At 35.0% G+C, this 9,430-nt stretch overlaps 1 non-coding gene across 1 annotated transcript; it reads right to left on the bottom strand.

Annotated features, from left to right (window-relative positions):
• Positions 1–5,515: 5,515 nt before the first annotated feature.
• On the bottom strand, positions 5,516–5,622 carry LOC115803302 (U6 spliceosomal RNA). The gene has a single exon (XR_004023986.1). It is a non-coding gene; the product is annotated as a U6 spliceosomal RNA (small nuclear RNA).
• Positions 5,623–9,430: the final 3,808 nt, after the last annotated feature.

Below are 9,430 nucleotides of genomic sequence, written 5' to 3'. Positions count from 1 at the left end.
AGGTTTCTTCTAAAACTATAATTATAGTAGTAGTATAGAAAATGGATTGAACCAAATAAGGGACTTTCATTTCCAGAAATTGTCTATTAAGTATTTTGGAAAAGCCACCCTCTGAGGATAAAGTGCCTATATATTTATAATATTTAATATCTGTGTGTATATATTTAAAAACTGCTTGAACTACTATTAAAATAGTAAAGAATCACTAGTCCAGGAAGATAGAGGCTCAGAGAGGTAAGCTTGGAATTGAAGGACTTTTTTTAAAAGTCGTTTGCCAGTTCTATGGCAGCCATAGGTTGATGATGGTTTTTACAGCCTTGTTAGATTAAGTGGACAAATATTAGTGTCTAAGCTAGCAGGTGGAGGGAAACCAGCATATCTCCCTTGCTTTGGGTAGGGATACTGAAACGCTGCATCTTAGGACCAAGTTTAAAAGAGAAACAGACAGGTCCTTTCAGGGACTTGCAATTCATCTCCAGAAGAGCTGAATCTGATTGTTGCTTCTCTCAGGTTAGAAAGAAAACCTATATCCCGTGTACAAGAGGATAACAATGTCAGATACCTAAATTATTGCTACAAATAATTCTGCAAAACAAGGCCCAATAAAATAAAAATAACCAGGCACATTAGGAGACAAAGCCCATATGAAACAAATCAGCAGAAACAATAAGAAACAGAAGCAGACCTACTGATGGTCCAGATACTAGAGCGACCATCATAGATTTAAAAAGCAACCACTTTATTATGTTAAAGAGGATAAATGACAAAGTGGCAGAATATTGGCAGATCTAGAAATTGAAAAAAAAACTAGTGGAAATTTCAGAACATAAAAATACAATAATCGAAGTTAGGAATGCAGTGGATGGGATTAACAGCAGGTTAAATAGAAGTGACAAAATAATTAGTAAATTGGATGACAACTTAGAATAATGAATGAAGCAGAGAGAGACATAGGAAAGAAAGTACAAGAAGGAGATCAGCCATAAAATATACATACAGTAAGAAGAGAAGATCTAGAGAGAGAAAAGAGCAGCCATCATATCTGAACAGATAACAGCTGTGAACCTTCTGGAACTAATGAAAGTTATCAAGTTATCAAGCCAAAGATTCAAGAAATAAGATGTGAATAGGAACTTTACAAAAGAAGACATGTAAGTGGAAAATAACATACTCTCTTATTAATTAGGAAGATGCAGATTAAAGTCACAATGAAATAATACTTCCCATGTGTAAGACTGGCTAAAATTAAAAATACTATCACAAGTGTTGTCAAATATGTGGATCAATAAAAATTCTCACACAATGATGGTTGGAGTATACATTGCTACAAGCTCTTTAGAAAATGTCTTTACATTATCTGCTAAAGTTGAAAATATGTGTAACCCACAGCCCAGAAATTCCACTCTTTAAAAAGTACCCACTATAAATGTAAGTACATGAGCTTGAAGAAATATGTATGTAAATGCAAATAGTGGTATGATTTAGAATCAATAGTGTAAACAACCCCCATACTCATTAATATTGTAATAGATAAATACATTGTAACATATTCATGTATGGATTACTATACAGTATGCAAAATGAGTCAAATATAGCTTCCCACAACAACAATGATGAATCTCACAACCATAATGTTAAGTGAAAGAAGCCATATATTTCTGTTAGGACAAAATTAAAAGAACAGGAAAAAACTAGACCATGACTAGGTGGTAAAACCAAGGGAGTGATTATAATATTAAATGTCAGGATGATATAATATTAAATGTCAGGAGATAAGGAAGAAGTAGTGACGAGAGAAGGTAGGAAGCAGCTTCTAGGCTATACATTCTGATCTATTTATTGATTTGAGTGGTAGTCACAAGAATGTTGTCTTTATGATAATTCATCATTTTGATTTTTGTTTTGTGCGTTTTTCTCTGTGATATTTCATAGGCAGACATATTTTAGAAAATGTATTGGTAACAGCGTAGTTTTCAGACTGGGAGACCAACTGCATGTTTAAATTTTTTTAAATGTCCTTTCAACATTTCAAGACTGTCAGATACAAGCTAAGTTTAAAATCATTTCAAATAATCAAAATAAGTTTACTCTTGCTTATTAGGCAATCATTAATTTAAAGTATGTGTATCTGCTTAAGGAATTTTGTTAAAGTTCATTGATTTTTTTTCACGTCCATTAGAATTTCTTTTCTTAAATGAATTTTCCTTACCCCTAATAAAATTTTCACCTAATATGCTAGATCAGCCTTTTCCTTTACTAACTTGCCTTTGACTTTATCTAGTAATCCCAAGTAGTTTTCTTGCTCTAAAGGTCTAGATATTTCACAAACCTGTCTTCAAATTTATAATGAGTAAAGAATTTAGATATTTTCTTTCAATTTTAACTACAGAAGTGTCATTTAAAAAAAAAATGATCCTAAAACATGGTTTTTATTCTGTCATTCTTCTGCTCAGAAACTTTCAACATTTCACCATGGCCTACAGGGTAATAATACATAATTACATGACCAAAGAACTAAACAGGATCTTCAGATCATCCAGCCCACCTCCATCACTTCAGGTAAGATAACTGAAACACACAGATGTCATGGTACGAGGCCATGGATGTCATGGGAATGGTATAGAAATAGGGTTGCCTTTTTTTCTGTTCTTCTGTACTTTATCAAAAAGCAAATTCCAGATTCTAGAATTTAAGACCTTCCAAATACAAACCCCACACTGCTTTTTTTTAATGTCCCATCCCCACCAACACACATCATATCCTTATAATACATCCAGCTATATCTACTATATTCCTAATGTTTTTGTCTAAGCAAGTATTTCTTTAGCGTATCTGATTGGATGAAGGTTTTGATTTCATGATACCAGCTGATGTTCTTAGACCACAATACACAGAAGTAATTTTGCTTAAAATTGAATATATTGGAAGGAAATAGAATAGCTCTGAAAATAAGGGAATCCTTTACAACAAGATCTCAGTAATAACAGGATTTAGGACAGCTTTGGCAACGTAAGGAAGAAGAAACTCATAGGAATTCTCTCCCATTTTCCACATAGGGACGAACCAGGGCCAACCATTTTCTATCCCTGTGTCTCTTTGTTTAAAATTCAAACATAGCAGAAGGGCAGTCTTATTGGTGTAATTTGGGTCACACGTCTACCCACTCTTGGTTCAGGAAGGTGAGTTACTGCCATTGACAGATCCAGCAAAACTGCAGAAAAGTGGGGATGAGGGAAGGCCACAGTTCCCTAAAGGAAAATCAAATCGAGGAGCTCCTACCAGAAGAGGGAAGCAACAGTGGGAGTCAAACATAACAGATGTCTATAAAAGTCATCTAATCCAAACCGGCTAACGAGTTCTGCCATATATCTCTTCCTTAGAAATTCCCAATTTAGAAATTACAATTAGTCAAGCCCTATAATTTACACCTTTATAACTCTTATTATTATTATTTGCACATTAGCCTAGTAGGCAATGCAGTTACAGAAACCAGGTAAAGAAAGGAAAAAGTTAGTTAACAGCTAAATCCCTAGGTGATAAAATATCTTTTCATGGTCTAATCAAGAGGTAAGCTTAAAAATAAGTGTAAGAGACAAAGAAAAGAAACTTAACTTTTAAGCTTAACAAAATGAGGGAGATTCTTTTCACCTTATTCTTTCCTGGCCTTTCCCTTTAAATTTTCACTGCAAATTCTTGGTTAATTCATTCACCTCTTGCTTTGGTAGAGGAGAATCCCACATAAACCACAACTGCCTTGCCCAGCCGCTCCTGCTTTTTGAAACGGGGCTTTGGATGCTATCCTGTGCTGTCCACAGCACTCCAGATGGGTCTGGGAATGGTGCCACGAGCCTTACTTACTAACACAACATGATTTTGTGGCCTTATGTGGGAGCATTATACAGCACTATAGAGCTGAGATGACATTTTTTAGTCACAATAATGATGACATATGGCACTGTCTTCATAACCCTTCCATTTGGGAGAAAACAATTTTCTACTTATTTTCTTAAAATATAGGGGCTGAGTGACTGTTGCAGCTTCTGAAATGGACACTCAACACTAATGAGCTCTAGCCTACGGTGACCTATTCAGAATGGAAGGCTCAGAGTGTGACATTCTGTTTAAGTGGGCTAAATGATTGGACATTAGTCACAGGAGTTTAAAGGTCTGAAGAGATGGCAAAATATTATTAATTCAATATCTGTTTAATGCTAAAAAATATGGCCAGAGGGACCCTTTGACAATTTCTTGGGCTATCAGAATACCTAATTGGAGATTAATCTCTAATAACCTCTTAATACCATTCAGAAGTTTAAATGAAGTCCAAACAAGAAAGAAATTGTCAGTTCAGTAGTGTCATTTACAGCTAATGCTATGGAAAACTATTTAATTCATTACAGAGGCAGAGAGACCCATTTTCAATTTTTGCCCTATTTCTATCTGGCCAATTAAATATAGTGCTGGCTAAACACAAAAATTAGAAAATGGGAATGCCTGCACTGAGCATTAACTTCTGTAAAGACCTTCTGGACTGATGCTTCAGGTTTCAGGCTAGCCATCAATTCCCCCAAGGGCTGCCTTCCTTTCCATCTCAGGCTAAGTTAGACCCTGGCATTCTTTATAACACTTAATAGAAATGAAGCTGTGTTTTGTTTGTTTGTTTGTTTGTTTTTTAATTCTGTCACCTCCCACAAAAAACAAACTCCAATGGGAACAGGTGATTTATCTTGCTTACCAATGTATCCCAGCACATGGAAAAGTATCAATACCTGGCTTGCTAAATAGATAGGTTCTTTTTCACTGAAAAAGAATGAATGAAAAAACATATGAATGAGTGAATACACATGGAGGCCTGATTTTGAAATCTATCATGAATGTTTTATAATTGCTCCTGCCCTACAAATATTAATACTCTACTAGCACATAGTTTTGGAAGAATGAAAGAACCTTTTACACCATCTACAATTTCCAGCCCTTTAGAAAAGCTGTATCTGAGGGTCATGAGGTTCTATCATTCCACTGCTCCTCTATGTGTGATCTCACATTCAGCTCAGGAAATAGGTACAAAAGGAATGCAGGGAGCAGACCCCAACATTCTTAATATTTGTTCTCCAAATTTGTTTAGTCAGCCTGGTTTCTTAGCACTCCTTGCTTTATCTTCTTTTAGTCTGTAAGGAAGCTGTCCTTGGTTTCTGAAGTTAGGAGCACCTGGGAAGTCACACATTACAGGGAAAGACCAATGTAATAGCGTTTGACCCTACTTTTGGATAGTGGACCACCAACTTTTTATTTTTAATTGAAGTATAGTTGACTTACAATGTTTTGTTAATTTCTGCTGTACAGCAAAGTGATTCAGTTATATATATATATATATTCAGTTATACATATATATTGTTTTTCATATTCTTTTCCATTATGGTTTATTACAGGAAATTGAATATAGTTCTCTGTGTACAGTAGGACCTTGTTGTTTATCCATTCTATATATAATAGTTTGCATCCGCTAACCCCAAACAAAAATATGGAATGCTTCATGAATTTGTGTGTCATGCTTGTGCAGGGGCTATGCTAATCTTTTCTGTATTGTTCCAGTTTCCGTATATGTGCTGCCTAAGCGAGCATACCACTGACTTCTCTTAAGCCTCCGTTTCCCCTTTCCTGTTAGCGCCACTTCCGGACAGGCTAAGAAAGTTTACACGTGTCCTCTGCATGGCCCTTTTGAAACATTCCAACCTCACAAATCACAAACCCAAACCTAGCAAATTCCCTAATCTCACCTTCTAACAATGATAAAGGCCCAACTTTATCTGGGACCTGTCTGTGTGCCCCCACCCCTGCCCTTCCCAGTGATCCCCTGTACAAGTAATCAACTCTCTTTCCAATTCTCTCAAGTTCTCCACATCCTATGTATTAACTTGAAGGTGGTCCAACCCAAGTACATTGGGTGATCACAAAGTAGCCAGTCCGATGTAAATTGTTTTCACCGTTGGCCTGCTTTGTACCTCAAAATAGTTTGGGTACATTTGATGAGTTTATCTTTAGGTAGCCCTTGTTAAAAGTCAGATCTGACATATGATTGCATATTTGTTGGCTACACTGAGAGAGATTCTAAAGGAAAAGGCTTTAAACAATAAAATGTTAATACAACACATGTGCTAAAAGACCCCATGGGAATCATCTGGAGCTGGGCCCTGGGTACCTGGGAAGACTGTGCAAAAAGATAAGAGTGTTGTCAGGAAAGGAGTAAGAGGAAATAGGAGGTTTTTTCCTCAATTTACTGTTTTGCTCTAGCTATCCCTAAGTTACTGATATTTGGGGAATTTACATTAAAGGCTTAGCAAAGGCCTGGCTTCTGGGTCACATGCTAATATGCATACTTTCTTTCTTCCTTCCTCCCTTCTTCTCTTTCATCCTTTCTCTTATGCATTTTTAATTTCTTAATTTCAAAGTTTCACTTACTGTTCAAGTTCTAGAATGGTAAAGAAAGGACATAATGGTGGCACAATGTGAAGCATTGGCCAAGGAGCTATTTACCCTTCTGGCAACAGCAAATTTTTCACTTGCTGCCTGAACCCTCATGAGTCTATCATTTCCCAAATGGAAGTTGCTTTGTGGGACCATAAGAAAAAAAGATTTAAAATGTGTGGCTTAGTGGCTGAAAATCAGGTAGAATCAAGAACAAAACAAAACAAAAACAAAAACAAACAAACTTGTGAAGAATATTTACCAAAACATGTACTTCAGCTGTGATCCCTCTTAGACAGTCTAACATCACTGACATTAGACAGGATCTGAGCCCTGCCTATATGCCCTAGTAGGCACCAAACCCTGCTGAGAGCTTCTAGAAACAAGATGGTTTGGGAGGATAGAGCATGCCTAAACAAATTAACCTCTGCCCACGTAACATGGCAGGGGGAACTGCTATTTGTCTTCTTGTGGGAGCAAAGATGGTGGCATTCTAACATTGACTTTAAGAGATTACAGGGAAGAATTTCACACGTGACATAAAGATGCCAAAGAAGAAAACAACATGCCACTGTGGATAGAAAATAAGTTGGAACAAAGAAGGTTGAGCAAACGCTGACATAATGTCCAGAAAATCAGATGCACCTAGAGGAGATGCTGGTAGAAATGGTGGGGGTGGAGTAAATACTGAATTAAGTAGTTTAATCCTAAAATAACTGAGTTTACATAGAATGGACCAAGACTATATGTCTGGCCCTCAGGAAAAAGGAAAACTCAAGACAGAGGCAAAGCAAAGTTGTAGAAAATAAGAATCACATTTTTTTCCCCTGCATATTTGAGTGACTGAGAAATATCATCTCCTATATTTCCAATTAACATATCTATGTTAGAAGCTAGCTTGTTAACTTTGTCTTAGAGAACTCTTTCAACCAAGAATTTACTGAAATAATCACTGACTATTTTACTAAATAACATTCTGAAAGCAAAATAAGCAAGTCACCAAGGACAAATCTTGTCCTCTGGTAGATTCTGCATAAATGATTTCTGTTAGCTTCCTTTCATCAAGATTTTTGCCAATTAATTCATAAATATTAGCATTTCATTAATTGCACCAATATTAACATTTCATGTCAGTGGGGATTTTTAGGCAAATTTCTAATTACATTCAAAAAGTAAAACAAGGAAAAGGTTTTCTAATAATGCTGGTATTAGCAGGCACTAGAATTAGTTTTGTCTTGAGTACACATACATTCTAGTATGAAAATCTGTTGCTCTGAGTTTTAATGCTCAATTTTATGGGTATATTATGAATAACACATACTGAGTGCCATTAATTGGATAATGAATTTCAATGCTTTGGATGAATTTAAGAAGCAATCCATGCATCTTATGAATCTCTCTTTTTTTAAAAATCAACAGAAAATCAATTCCCAGGAAGTAAAATATTTTCTACATGCTTATTTAAGTAGTAATCTATAATTCAAGTGAATTATAAGCATAATTCAAGTATATTTTTGTTTCAATTATTTTTTCCAAAAGAAATTTTTTCCTATGGTATAACAAAGCAGGGAGGTTTTATGAGAAAACTCATCTTATTTTTAATTTTAATAAGAATTCAAATAGACACTTCTACTATTTTGAAATTTTCTGGATATTATAATATTGAACTTTATGTAATTTACCATAATTTAATTGGTTTTACATATAAACTGTTTTCACACTAGCAACATGCTACAGGAACTAAAATAACAATTCATTTGTTTAATAATCCCTTTATAGAAACTCCTGAGGTCTAATGAGGTTGGGATCTGAGAAGCAGCGACTATGGGGTTTCAATTGGCATTTTGTTTGTTTGTTTTATCCCTGGTCAGATTCATTTTAAATTCCCTGGGGAATCCTCAAATAACTTAAGGGAAAATTTGATGATGAATAACAAGCATAAAAGTAACTTTTGAATTATGTCTGCATTTGACCTAAACCCTCATTCATTCCTAAGAATATCAAATTCTTTTTGTATCACTTTTTTCCTTAATTTTGTGACTATTTTCCTGAAATCTAAAAATCACTCAATAGGAAGTAATTAGAATTATTTCTCTTAAAATATTTAAAGAACATGAATATCCTTCTGAAATCCCCCTTCCATATTTTTCTACAGCAACACTAGCCTTTCATCCATCTAATCTTTGAGCATTCTGAGGTCTTTCTCACCTTAAATCCTTTACACATGCTATTCCTTTCCTCTAGCTAATTCCTAGTGTTTAAAATCTTGCTGGGAAAACTCCCCTTCCTCAGAGTCTTTCCCTAACTCTTTCATATGAATTAGATAAATATGTTCCTCTCTTTGATGACATCCTGTTCTTTATCTTCTTGGCATTTATTAAATTTGAATTATGTATTTTTTGTGTGTATTTATTCTATCCATACCTACTTCTCAGACTAGACTAAATCCAAGAAGACAAAGACATTGCCTGTTTTGGTTCACTGACGTTTATTTGGGTTTGGAAAATAATTGGAACTCAGAGAATGAATGACTGAAAGAAAGAAATTGCCTACAAGAAGACCTGACTTAATAAATTTCATAGAATCCAACATAGCATCATTATACCATAACACAATAATGGATATTCACAATGATGTTCTGAGCTCTCTAGAATAAAGTTAAATTATATTCAACACATTTTGTTTAAGAAGGCAGGAAATATATATCTAAAATAATGCCCATAAAAATTTTAAAAACAATAATGAAGGGGAAGGCGCCAGTTATGGGGAAATGTACATATTGTAATACACACACACACACACACACACACACACACATCCATATAACCAGCTGTATATACATTTCACATTATTAGGGTCATTTTCCCCTTAAAAATCTAAATACTGACTCCGGAGGGAAATTCAGTTAACAGTGTACAGCTCGAAAAGCTCTTCTTGAACTTTAATTTTAGCAGCAGTTTATTAG

Source organism: Delphinapterus leucas, chromosome 3, assembly GCF_059928025.1.
Source record: "Delphinapterus leucas isolate spDelLeu-1000000601 "Yukka" chromosome 3, BTC_Dleu_Yukka2, whole genome shotgun sequence".
NCBI lineage: Eukaryota > Metazoa > Chordata > Mammalia > Artiodactyla > Monodontidae > Delphinapterus > Delphinapterus leucas.
The sequence above is the reverse complement of the archived record's forward strand: the minus strand, read 5'-3'. Positions and strand labels throughout refer to the sequence as shown.